Genomic DNA, 12,957 nt, shown 5'->3' with positions numbered 1-12,957 from the left:
GTGCCCCCCCCCCTTTTCTGTATTTTCAAAAGTCGACAACCAATTTTTATGAAATTTGCTACCAAGTTTTATATTTCCAATTTGTAAATAATGACGTCAAAAATATTTTTAAAATCTTTAACAGAGGGCTTTTTTTTGGGCACCTTTTTGGTCAAAAAGTGTATTTTTCACATCATTTTTTCTTTTTTGCTTGAATGTTATGAAAATTGGCAAACGTGTATATATTCATGATCAAAAAAATTAAAACATATTTTAATACTGGAGACGCCATAAGGGGTGCTATAATTCCTTAATTTATCCCATTTTTAGGGTAGGGGGTTTCACTTTAAATCAATATGGCCGCCACCTTTCAGAGTCCAGGATGGAATGTTTACCCTGCCCGATTTGTGGCAGAGGGAGTCCCCACAAATGTTCCTATACTCAACACACACTTGTCTTTTTGTTAACAGAAGTATCCCCCAAAAAATCATCTAAAGAGATTACCAAAACAAAATGAAGACACAATGGGGGTGGTGGGGGGGGGGGGTTACACCCTGCCACATATCGCGCACCAAATGTGGGAATGATGAGGCTTGGATGACAATTCTGTTATTTTTTTGGCATGTTAATGTAACCCGGAAAATTAATAAACTAGGAAAATAATAAATTGAATGAGAAAAACGCTAAATGTTGGGGCACTCGTCAAAAATGAGACACACCTAGATGGGGTAGGAACAAGTAGAGAGGAATTTGAATAAATAGAAACAATGACAAAGTTTTAGAAAGACCAAAAAAGAATGATTTATTTTACCAACCAAAATTTGAAGAAAACCTTTCAAAAAACCAATAATCAAAAAGGATCCAAATTAACTTTTATCCACCCCACCAAATAAGTAAAATGGTAGTACTACAGTCGACTTTTGTTATAAAGAACACTTTTACAAAGATGTCCTACTGCTGCTTATATAGAGCACATTCTGAGGTCTCGAATCTCTAGTTCTCTTTGTGTCTCTTTGTTTCTCTGTCCTTTTAAAGCAACATTTCTGTTTAAAGAGGTAGTTTGGGCAGTCTCACCGACCTTGCTATAACGAGAGTCAACTGTACAAAACTAAATTGAACTTTAAACTTAAATGGAAGTTGAAAGAAGAAAACTGAACCAACACAGTATCAAAATAGAATGACACATGGAACAACCTAACGATCAAACTCGAAAAAACAATAGAATATAAATCAAGAAATTGTTTTCCTTCTTAAATTAACATTAAAAAACAAAAACAGTCACTGTCTTTAAATAACAAACCATGATAACCCTTTGTTTAAACACAAAATACGTAAAGGAAGAGAACATGGAACCACTAATGCAAAAATGTTGGTAAAAAAGGATGCAATAAAAAAAAATGAAAACGGGCACTACTATCAAAATTTTGACCACTTTGTGATGATTAAGCAGTTGTTTCACCGATTGTAATCTTCATGAGCCCATCTTCTTGACGTGGTGCTAAACAATGAAGAACTAAACCAAAGGCTTCCTTTGCCTTCCTTCTATAATAATGGATGGTGCTATCAGATGCTTATTCTAATGACAGATGAAGCTGCCCATCAACAGCAGACATTCCCCCCTGAGTAAGGAAAGTGTTCAGGGATTGCAGCTCCACATTCTTTGGTCAGGGGGTTGGAGCCCAAGAAGAGTCAAGTGCACCTACATCCTGTGTAATATCTCCATCAGTTGATGAGGACTCAGATGTATGCTAGAAATAATCATAAAAAAATAAAAACAGTGAGATGCATGCTACATATAGGGTTGAAATACAAATTGATGTACTCAAAGAAGAGTGCTTACAATTCATCTGTGATAAATGAGATGCAATATGTCAAGGTCCATTCTTAGTTCACTCTCTTTACCTCATGAACTGAAGTGCACGCTGTGTCGGTGGGTTGGAGAGATGGTACACCAGCCGGCGATGTGAAATCACTGATTGTACACTGATGCTCTTCTTGTTCCTTAGAGAGCACATCGCTAGATGGTAATTGTTCCGCTGTCTGGTGCGTAACTGCTTGTTTGTGCTAAGATAGACAACCTCTACAGATACCTGAAAGTTATATGAACAGTGAGAATTAACAAAGTGTTAAGGCCGCAGCAGGCTTAATATTTTTTTAAAGTAAAAGATATAAAGCGGGGCGTATGTAGCCAACAATATTGAGCAATAGATGCTTTGAACAAAACCCATGTCATAAATTCCCCCCCCCCAAAAAAAAAAATAATAAATAAATAAAAAATAAGAAATCTTCTTTTATTATTTTATATTGCCTGTATTTAATTGCACTTATTACTTTTTCTTTTTCTGATGTGGCTGGCTCTGGAGGATTTGTATAAAAGGGGAAACAAATCTGAAATTGTTCTTTAAGTTGTAAATGGTCTGATGAGTCACATCTCGTGAATAAAAGTAAAAAAAAAACAATGTAAGTGCAAAAAAAAATATATGTTTTATTCCCCAAACTGCGCATGTTCAGTGCAGTTTTAACTTTCTTTATATAAAACAAAATAAATTCAAAATCCAGCTCCGGCTAAATATTCACCATGTGTGTCCACTGCCGAAAACCATGTGTGTGGTCCAGAGCTGTGACAACCAGTATTAATTTTTCGCACAATAATAAATTTCACTGGTCCCAAGTCAACTGCATGATAAGGGATTTAATTGATATAACCTACCCAGGAACAAAGTCAGTTGATCAGAAATGGACCTTGACCATGATTAATTCATTTTAATTTTCAAAAATGTATTTTTGTTTGATTTCTGTCTTCTTACCTGTTCCAACAGTGATCATGGTACCCCATCGATCAAACATCTATGATCTCACGGCTAGTTGCTTTATTCACATCACGGAATGGTTTGCCTTTCCCTTTATGGAGTGTATGACAACATTTCCTTGATGATGTCCAACTCAACCCTAACTTGTACCTATGCGCTGGACGTATTGTCTTATCAGTGTATGCATCGACGTCGAACAAACCACATCGCAGGAGGATCAGTTTCCACTCGACATTCACATCATATGCAGCGACTTTCCACTTCTGCAAATGGCTCCGTATGTCTTTTGTGCATCGATTAAGTTGCACTGTATTTAGTTCGCGCAGATAAGAGGGATTTACACCACATTCGATGGCTTTGCTATACTCAAAATTACTAAAAATCACATTGCAGCCGCACAGACGGCATGTCCATGGCTGCCATTTTGACGGTAATGTAATGCGAGGGCGCCCTCTTTCGATACCGCGCGCTAACTGGGTGGGCGGCAACAGGACGTTCCCCTCCTACCGGATCAGTGCGCACCACCAAAGGTAGCCCACTCACCCACCCAATAGGTGAAGTCTGCAAAATGTACATCTTGTTATGCTCTTACAACAATTCCTGCAAAATGTCAATTAAGGGCAACCAATTGCACTCGGAACTGTCTAGGGGGCTATGTAGGTTTGGTCTTGAAAATTAGGAATTTTTCAACTTTGTTGACCGTGAGCAAACAAAAACAAGAAGAGCTGACAGTTTTTTTATTTTTTATTATTGTAGTCGGATATCTGAACTATATTTCCTCCAAGTTTGTTGACTCTCAGCCCTGCATTAATTAAGTTATGGTTTACCGCGTAAAGGACTTCATTTCGTAATAGAGCTGATACGTGTTTTTCTTACGCCTATATCTCCGCAGTGAATGCTTGCATATCAAAGATTTATATTTCATCGTTTAGAGGAGATTAAACCCTTTCTTTTGATATGTAGGTCGACAGTAAACGATTTAGTTTAAGGGTATAAACGAGGCTATAACTTTACACCAGAAACAACACAAATTTACTCCCCGGAAGTCACCCTTTTTGCTCAAAATTGTTGGTGCCCCGTACTCGGCCACCGTGTGATTATTTATCGAGCTACTCCACCGAGTGGTATCGTCTCAGGTGGGGATCAAATGGCCAAGATTTGAACTTAATTCGCTGACCCCCCACCTTGTCGATTTTTCAGGATTTTGCATGGTCTTCTCATAAACGCACACTTAAATGTTTACCTATAACACATCCCGGTTTAACTACATACCAAGTTTGAACCCAATCAGACTTACAGTTCTCTAGATAGGACCTTCAAATATGCACCTTTAAGATGACATCACGTAACCTGTGATAACGTGACCTGTGGTCAACCTAATACAAACAGAATCTTTAATTTAGCATGTTGCGTTCATCTGATATTCTAGGGCGCTCAACATACAATCTGTGGATGTCGTTTGGGAAATATTAATGGAAATTGAAATGCCACAATACATTTACAATGACCAAACCTGAAATCACAGCTTGGAAAATCAAGTGTGGGTTTGAACGCAGATTACGCAATAAGTTTTCTAAATAAAAAACTTTGAAAACTGTCCAATTATTATGATGTCACATGCCCCATGATGATGTCATCGTAATAATATTTCTCAATGCACATTATTCAATTGTGGTCTTAGTTACATGTAGTACCAAGTTTGATGCCAATCAGATGAATAAAAGTTTAATATTTTGTATGCAGAATAAAACTTAGATTTTTCAAAAAAAAACAAAAAAATGTTCATCAATTAATGATCTATCTGATTACAAGATTGGAATATAATTGATCATTTTGACCAATGACGTCATCTACCTACCTACCTACAAGTTTCATGACGATTGGACTTATCCCTTTATATGTGTTTAAAAAAAATAGCATTTTTGATGACGTCAACATGACGTCACACATTTTGAAAATTTTGTGCATATACCTCTTGCCTAACAAACCTAATGCAAAAAGAATTTTGAATTTAGCATATTGTGTTCATGAGATATGGCAAAGGTCTTTGAAACTTCAAAAATTATATATAAAATCACATGGTGACGTCATGATGACATCACCTCGATTTTCATCTATAACAATGTGCCGGTCTACCTACATACCCAGTTTCAACCCAATCAGACTTACCTTTCATGAGATATAAAGGCTAATAAGATGACGTCACATGTCCAATGATGACGTCATCACCGAATCTATCTTCGCGAAAGATCTTTGCTATGTGCTTTTTGACTATGTTAAGTTTCAATGTCATATGACTGCCCAAAGTGCCCGCGAGAAAAAAATCATGTACAAAGTCTATGGGATTTGAGATAAAAGAACATAAGAAGGAAGAAAAAAAAACTAGAGGTTTGCGTTTGTCGTTACAAACGCAGAGTGGTCAGGTAGATAACTATTTCATTAGACATTGTCAAGTTATGAATATGTTTATGTCAGAAAAAGAATCAAGAACTTTAACATTTCCAGTATCAATTATTTTGTACAAAAAGAATGTGTCTTTTAGGGTATGATGAATTTCAGTAAACATTTAGGTACACGTACTGTTATTTCCAGTTTGATGACGTCATCAGACAAAAAAGGGAAGGGAGGACACTTGTTTATCATTAAGTAAAAATAACGCATGGAAATATGGAAATTAAGTGCATGTTATAATAACAGCCAACTTCCGGTTTGATGACGTCACAGTATTTGGAAGCAAATGTCAATATTAAGTGTAACAGATGTCATTTTTGGGGCAAAAAACAAAGTCATGAGACAGGGATTAAATGAAGGATTTAAATGAAAAATAAAATGATCATTGTTGAATTCTCCCTACCGTAACTTCCGGTCTGATGACGTCATGTAGTTGCTCACGAGATACATAGGGGCAATTTCATAAAAATTTGATTGAGGGTTTTATAATATTAAAAGATTACAGTGTTTTCGATGTGCTGCTAGAGGGCGCCCTTTCATGGGATGACATCAAAATTATGTTTTTGTCATTGGAATTCCTCACTTAACACTTCCATAATGTATTTGTCTGTAGTAAACTGCTTCCGTTTTAGAGTTAGATTCAATTTCCTACTGCACTTCCGGTAACACCGGAAGTAAAGGTCAAGCAGTTTTGTGCCCGGGAATAAGAAATGTTGCTCAAGGCACCGTCTACAACCTCACGGAAAAATAAACACGATACTCTATTTAGTTCAAGAGATATAGGTCAAACTATTTTGTCAAATTGTGCCATCAAATTGCTTAACATCTTTGTAACATGGTACGAGTTCACACAAGGTTGTGTTATCATACCGTAAACCGTTCGGAAGAAATTGTGCTTTGTTTTGATTTCATGCTAATGTCTTCATTTGAATTCACCTAACTTTGACCTTCCGGTAGAACCGAAAGTAAAGGTCAAGCGAGTTCACGTAAACAACAAAAAAATGTTCATCAATTAATGATCTATCTGATTACAAGATTGGAATATAATTGATCATTTTGTTCAAGAGTTACAGATGAAAGAATATCGTCATTTTTTTAAACGAAAATCACTTATAATTTGACACCAGATGACATCATAACGATGTCAGAGTAATATGCACCACTTAGGATAAGGGTCCACATATAATGAAAGTTACAAGTTCCTATCATAAACTGTTTAGGAATAAACGCGGAAAGAAAGAAAGAAAGAAAAAAAAAAAAAAGAAAGATTAATCGTAACAACTCCAGAGTGATCCGGTTGTGCCCGACCACTCAACAACTCCAAAGAGTGGTCGGGTTGTGCCTGACCAATCAAAAAGAAAAGTACATAAAATCCCCCCCCCCCCACACACAGAAGTGTGGTTGGGGTCTACGAACGAATACTTACCTGTAGAGCAATACTACTTATGCATATTCCCCCTACCGGCAGGTATTTTCCGCTAAGAGTTATATACAATAGTGCCCTCCGGCGCCCTACCCATAATACCCCGCGGCATGCGTGCCTCATGAGCGTCCTCTTTTCTCGAGCGCTAAGTCGGAATACGACAAAGTACCCAAGGCATCGAGAAGAGTGGGGTGGGGGGGGGGGGAGGGATGCTCTTCAGGTAAGTATTCGTTCGTAGACCCCAACCACACTTCTGTGGGGGGGGGGGGGGGGGGGAGTCTACTTCACTCTACTTACCTGTAGAGCAATACTACTTATGCATAGACTAGCACCGTCAAGGAGGTGGGTCATGCGAGATGCTATTGTGCTTTCACAGGGGCACGTAACAATACGCGTAAACCCTGGATGGGCCCGTCGCTCCACATGTGGGTGGACAAGGCAGCCCAAAAAGGTCGGCATGATAAAGACATTAGTCATAATGGTAGCCTCAACATGCCAACAGAGATGTGATCCCCGATTTTGGGAATCACACGTAATGAATTACAGCCCACCGATACCTACACATAAGAGTTCGGTGGGGCACACAAAATAAAAATTATCATGAAAGGCAAAACATCATGCATGACATGGTACATATAGACACTATAATATGCACATGTACATGTACAGAGCTCAATAAAGAATCAGAGTTAGGAGACACCAATGCTGGGGAGGTCTCCGGTCTGAAAATGTCTTGAGAACATGGTGGGGCTCAGTCAGTCGCCCTCAACACTGTTCTCCCATGCTCTGCCTTTTATTTTGTGCATGCGGACCAATCACACGGATTCTGCCGTTGATACGCCCGTGGTTTCATGGATGACCGTAGCCAACCTTCAGGCAATCTTGTCATGAAAGCCTGCAGGTATGGTGGGGTCACCATGATAAATACATGTCATGAAAGGCCTGCCTGTATGGCAGGGTCGTCATGACAAAAAAACATGTCATGAGAAGCCTGCTTGTATGGCAGGGTTGTCATGACAAAAAAGTGTCGCGAGAAGCCTGTTGGTATGGCAGGGTTGTCGTGACAAATACATTTGTAACTGCAAGTGACCGATTCAAAGCGTCCCAGTGCAGCTAATGTACAACGTTAAAGTCATGATTGGCACCAAAAAATTCTCCGTCTGGACAAGAATGATTTGATGCCCGGAACAAAGACGTCCGGAGGCACAGAGGGCTCCGACAGTCCTTAGTATAAATTCCGCCTTAGGGAGCAGACATCAAGTCATGATCAGCACCAAAATTTGCTGTCTGAAACGGACAAGAATCATTTGATGCCCAGAACAAAGACATCCGGAGGCAAAGAGGACTCCAACCGTCTTAGTTAAAAAACAAAAATCCTCCTGTAGGAATCGGATGGGCACACTCGGTTCCCATCAGATGTGGTCCGTCTCTATTATACAGAAAACAGTTCTTTACTACATGTATACCAAGAAGTAACAACTGCTTACAAAAAAAAAGGCAACCGGGTCATTCCATGCCAACTCAACAAATGGTGCACACCATCACCTCTTGGATTTTTTTCTTTTTTGGTGTACTGAAAGATACTTAGGAGAAATGCAAATTCTGAAAATTTGGGGTCTCTACGACTTTTCGTTCTTGCGCAACAGCATTTTGAAATTTGAGGTGGGCGGGGCCAAAAGCGCGTCACGTCACGAAATTCAATGTTTAAAGGGCCATATATTTAAAACTATACCCCCCAGACATTTCAAACTTGGTAATCTGGGCTATTTTTTGCTGTAGATTTCAAATATTTAAACAGAGAGAAAGTAGCTTGTTTCATTTTTAAGTTAGAGGGGCCCCAAAATGGCCCAAAACTCATCTGGACCAATGTTCGGGGGGGGGGGGGTGTAAGTCAAAAATTGAAAATATTTTTTTCACCAATTTTTTTGCCTGTAATAGCCCCCAATTGAAACTACTTTCATGTAAAATCTTACACTTATATTAACTTCATTGAATGAGATATAGCCCTTGCAAAAAGCAAATTGTTTATTTTTACGATAACTTGACCCCCCCAAAAAAAACCAACGTCAGACATTCCGCACCAAATTTTGCTTCACATATGTTTGAGGTTGGTCCTTAGTGAAGTCCTCTGAAAAGTTTCATGTTGGTGTCTAAATGTCTTCAGTGGATAGCTGGGCTTTATAATGAGTCTATATCTTATGATGCTGGTTCCGTAACATACAAGTACACGTACATAGAATAACAGCAGTCGGTACATAAAGAATAAGTTGGGTATGAAACTTAGCTTACATTTGTACATGTGGACAGTTGATATAATTGTTTACAGTTTCACAGGTGAAATTATGCATTCCTTGTGATGTAGTTTTGATGAAGTTGAATGAGTTGCATGATGGTTGGCTCACTAAGTTTGTATTGCCTTCCACCGCTATGTAGAAGTTCTGGTGTTGGTACGCAACACAACACATCAACAAATGGAATGTTACATTTATCCTCTCTTTGTAGCCAATAGAGAGTATTTGTTGATTCCGTCCTGTACATGAAGCAGACATACACATCCTCATGAAGTTGTGATACATCTTCTACAATAGCAATGTACCAAACATCATCATAGACCACACTAACATATTTTCCTGGGTTGAGGTCAGCTGCTACAATTGGTGCATGATGAGTTTCCTGCATGAACTAGGTTTCCCCTTATCCATAATGAAAACTAAGATCAATCAGGTTAAAACCATAGACCCTTTACTCAAACTGAATCACTTCTCTTTGGTTCAGGTTAGTGCTATACTATGCTGTGCAAGTGAGAACTGGTTAATTACTACATACATGACATGCATGCTGTGTGATGAGCACATGGAAAGAATAAGACTCTCAAGTCATTTAACCTAATTTGCATATAATGCACACGTAGGTCTACAAGAAACTGTTTATTGAGCAGGAAATGGGTAGTCTTGACCCAAGTCTTTCAACAGTCGGGGGATTTTGTTGTGCTGGTTCCGTAAAATACAAGTACATGGGGGTGTACATGTATGTATGTATGTTACGGAACCTGCAGCATCATAAGATATAGACTCTTTATAAAGCCCAGCTATCCACTGAAGACATTTAGACACCAACATGAAACTTTTCAGAGGACTTCACTAAGGACCAACCTCAAACATGTGAAGCAAAATTTGGTGTGGAATGTCTGACGTTGGTTTTTGGGGGGGTCAAGTTATCGTAAAAATAAACAATTTGCTTTTTGCAAGGGCTATATCTTATTCAATGAAGTTAATATAAGTGTAAGATTTTACATGAAAATAGTTTCAATTGGGGGCTATTACAGGCAAAAAATTTGGTGAAAAAAATATTTTCAATTTTTGACTTCCCCCCCCCCCCCCCCCCCGAACATTGGTCCAGATGAGTTTTGGGCCATTTTGGGGCCCCTCTAACTTAAAAATGAAACAAGCTACTTTCTTTCTGTTTAAATATTTGAAATCTACAGCCAAAAAATAGCCCAGATTACCAAGTTTGAAATGTCTGGGGGGTATAGTTTTAAATATATGGCCCTTTAAACATTGAATTTCGTGACATGACGCGCTTTTGGCCCCGCCCACCTCAAATTTCAAAATGCTGTTGCGCAAGAACGAAAAGTTGGAGAGACCCCAAATTTTCAGAATTTGCATTTCTCCTAAGTATCTTTCAGTACACCAAAAAAGAAAAAAATCCAAGAGGTGATGGTGTGCACCATTTGTTGAGTTGGCATGGAATGACCCAACCGTAGGAACCAATGAAACAGATGTGAAATTGTTCACTGGTTCACAGAACTCTAAAGATCTCTATAACACTTTTGGATAAGAAGGTGTTGAAGAGGTCCTGCAATTCAGGGGTGTTAAAACATCCCCTTAAGTTAACTGACACGGACGTTCAACTGACTAACATTAAGTAATCTACTGTCATGTTAGAAGTCCCTCAAGTGCAGGCTGTAAAAGCCATGGCTTGTTTGAGAAAGGTCTGATGTGAACAGGAGAGCATTACAGCATCCAGTACATCAGGAGAAATTCCTGCGGAGCTGGGTGGGAATGGTTATAGCCCTGGAAAACCAATCAATGGGGTCAACATGGAGTTAAGAAGAGGACTTCGTCGTCCTTCTGCTCCAGTTGATTAAGTACCTGAGGGATAAGAGGAAGACGACAGGAAGGTGTATATAAGTAGCCTGTCCGTCTTCATCGGACAGACCATCGTATTCGTGTGCCATGTGTAGGGGTCAGGAATCCTATGGCATTAGCCTGGAAATCTGTGACTAGTTCATGAAACAAGTCAGATTGACATGTGGTTAGTTGTCCTTGCTTGGGAGGAGGACCGTCGAAAGCAAGAAGCTATGAGGAAAAAACCCCAATGGGGTATTTCTCAAGTGAGTGTACACAGGTGTGCAGGCTGCCTGCCCACCTGGTCGTCGATGTAAACTACAACTGTGTCAAAGTCACATCGAACCAGGATCATCTGACACAACACCGAATATAGAAGTAACATCGCAGTTTCTCCAAGACTGCCAGCATCTCAAGTATGTTAATGGAACTTGAATGATGCTCACACAGGGCCTCACCAATCCGCCACTAGATGTGGGTGGTGGGCAGTTAACTGGCAGGGTAACATGTCCGCCAGACAGTTAATGAATTAGGCTGCAATCTGTGAGAGGCCCACCCTTGTGAGGTTGGCAACGCCGAACCACAGGAGGTACTGCACAAGTCAGGTCATGGCCTGCACTGAATGCAGTGAGGACTGGGCTGATACAAGCAAATAGGTGAATGCCACCAATCTTTGTTTCCACGGCGCAGTCATATCGCCTTTACTATCTGGATGGATGGAGCCACAATGAAGTTGCAGCGAGAATCTTGGTTTGAAAATCGCGAAATTCTCAGTGCTCTGGCCTGAAAATGAGTTGCAGTTGCGTACCCTTCAGGCCAGGGCTCATTCCCTATGCTGATGTGTTAGACAGTCGACTAAATCTCATCAACATCTTTCCAAGGGAAATACAAGACGGGCGCAACACTGTGCTGGCCTGATGGTATTGATGTCAGCCTCAAAGTCTCTCTGACGAGCTCCTACGAGACAGATGGGTGGAGGTCGTCATGAGTCAGGTAGGTCACTTATGGAAATCATCAAAACAACTGAAGCCGAATCGAAATCGTTGTTACATTATCCTATGTGGCATGGCGTACAGAAAATGTTGCTAGCACAGCCACACAAAATCATCTGGGCAAACTTCAAGAGGTATGCAGTTGAGAAAACAAACAACTGTTTGTTCTTCACCTGCGCTGGCCCACATGTAGTCGACATCGACCAATATGGATGTAAACATCGATATCCACAGCAAAAGAAAAGATCTTTGTCCATTAAAAATTTAAAAGGTAGGACTCAAATCTTTGGCGGGCGCCCTTTGACGGGAGAAACAGTTCATCAATCATGTTACCCCGGCGGGCCAAGATTGCTAGGGTCTGCACTCGTGTAAAATTATAGAGTACTGAGTGCAGACCGTGAAATTGATAAAGAAAATAGCGGTCAACACGTCCGCTATTAAAGACTGTCGAGTCAAGATTAAAACATTAAACCTAATGTACTTCATGAGGTATCGCCGAGCCCACTTTAATTCTACTGCAAAGTGTATTCAAGCTTCTGCGAGTATTATTTACGAAGAGCCGCTTGAATAATGGGGTCCCTCTACTGCTGACAGCTTGTGCTTAGCTGCATTGAAGAGGGAAGATGTGACAAAAAAATACCGAATTTCGCTTACGGAAAACGGTAATGATCACATTATTGCTTGAAGAGCAGCAGGCAGTTTGAACGCAGGCACAATCCTTCGAATGTGGTCCACAACATGCCTGCAAGAGTCGAATAGACCCCGTAAACGAGAACCGTAAAACATATCTGGAGGGACGAGTTGCACACGGCCACAGTCAGTTGTCGAACAACTCCCTCGGAGACAATGGACAGTGTACATACACAAGTAATGCACACATGTACAATGTAGCGATCTCAGTACAGCAAGAAACACCGCCGCATGGCTAAGCACTGCGTGGCGTGTCCCATTGTCCTTGAGTCACCCAACCGTGATTAATGTAGAGGGCTACAGAGTTCACGGCTCGCAACTGAACGAAGACGGACGTTTCATTAACGTGCCCGCCTGACAATACATGTACGTGTATAAAACGTATATGACCAATAATAAAGCCAAGAACAATTGCAAGGCTTGTAATGAGTGGGCCGAAAAACCGAGTCCCCATCCCGGTAGCGTATGCCGCGGTGGGATCGGTG

General features: G+C 40.1%; 1 protein-coding gene and 1 long non-coding RNA gene across 5 annotated transcripts in view; both read right to left on the bottom strand.

Annotated features, from left to right (window-relative positions):
* The window catches only part of LOC119723821 (regulator of nonsense transcripts 3A-like), an 83,204-nt gene that overhangs the window by 18,315 nt on the left and 51,932 nt on the right, over window positions 1-12,957 (bottom strand). The gene's annotated exons all lie outside the window — the stretch shown is intronic.
* LOC119723823 lies at window positions 525-3,354 on the bottom strand. The gene is made up of 3 exons (XR_005270582.1): window positions 2,787-3,354; window positions 1,882-2,069; window positions 525-1,727 (listed from the first exon to the last, which is right to left on the bottom strand). It is a non-coding gene; the product is annotated as an uncharacterized LOC119723823 (long non-coding RNA).

Source organism: Patiria miniata, unplaced genomic scaffold, assembly GCF_015706575.1.
Source record: "Patiria miniata isolate m_02_andy unplaced genomic scaffold, ASM1570657v1 HiC_scaffold_17, whole genome shotgun sequence".
Lineage (NCBI taxonomy): Eukaryota > Metazoa > Echinodermata > Asteroidea > Valvatida > Asterinidae > Patiria > Patiria miniata.
The sequence above is the reverse complement of the archived record's forward strand: the minus strand, read 5'-3'. Positions and strand labels throughout refer to the sequence as shown.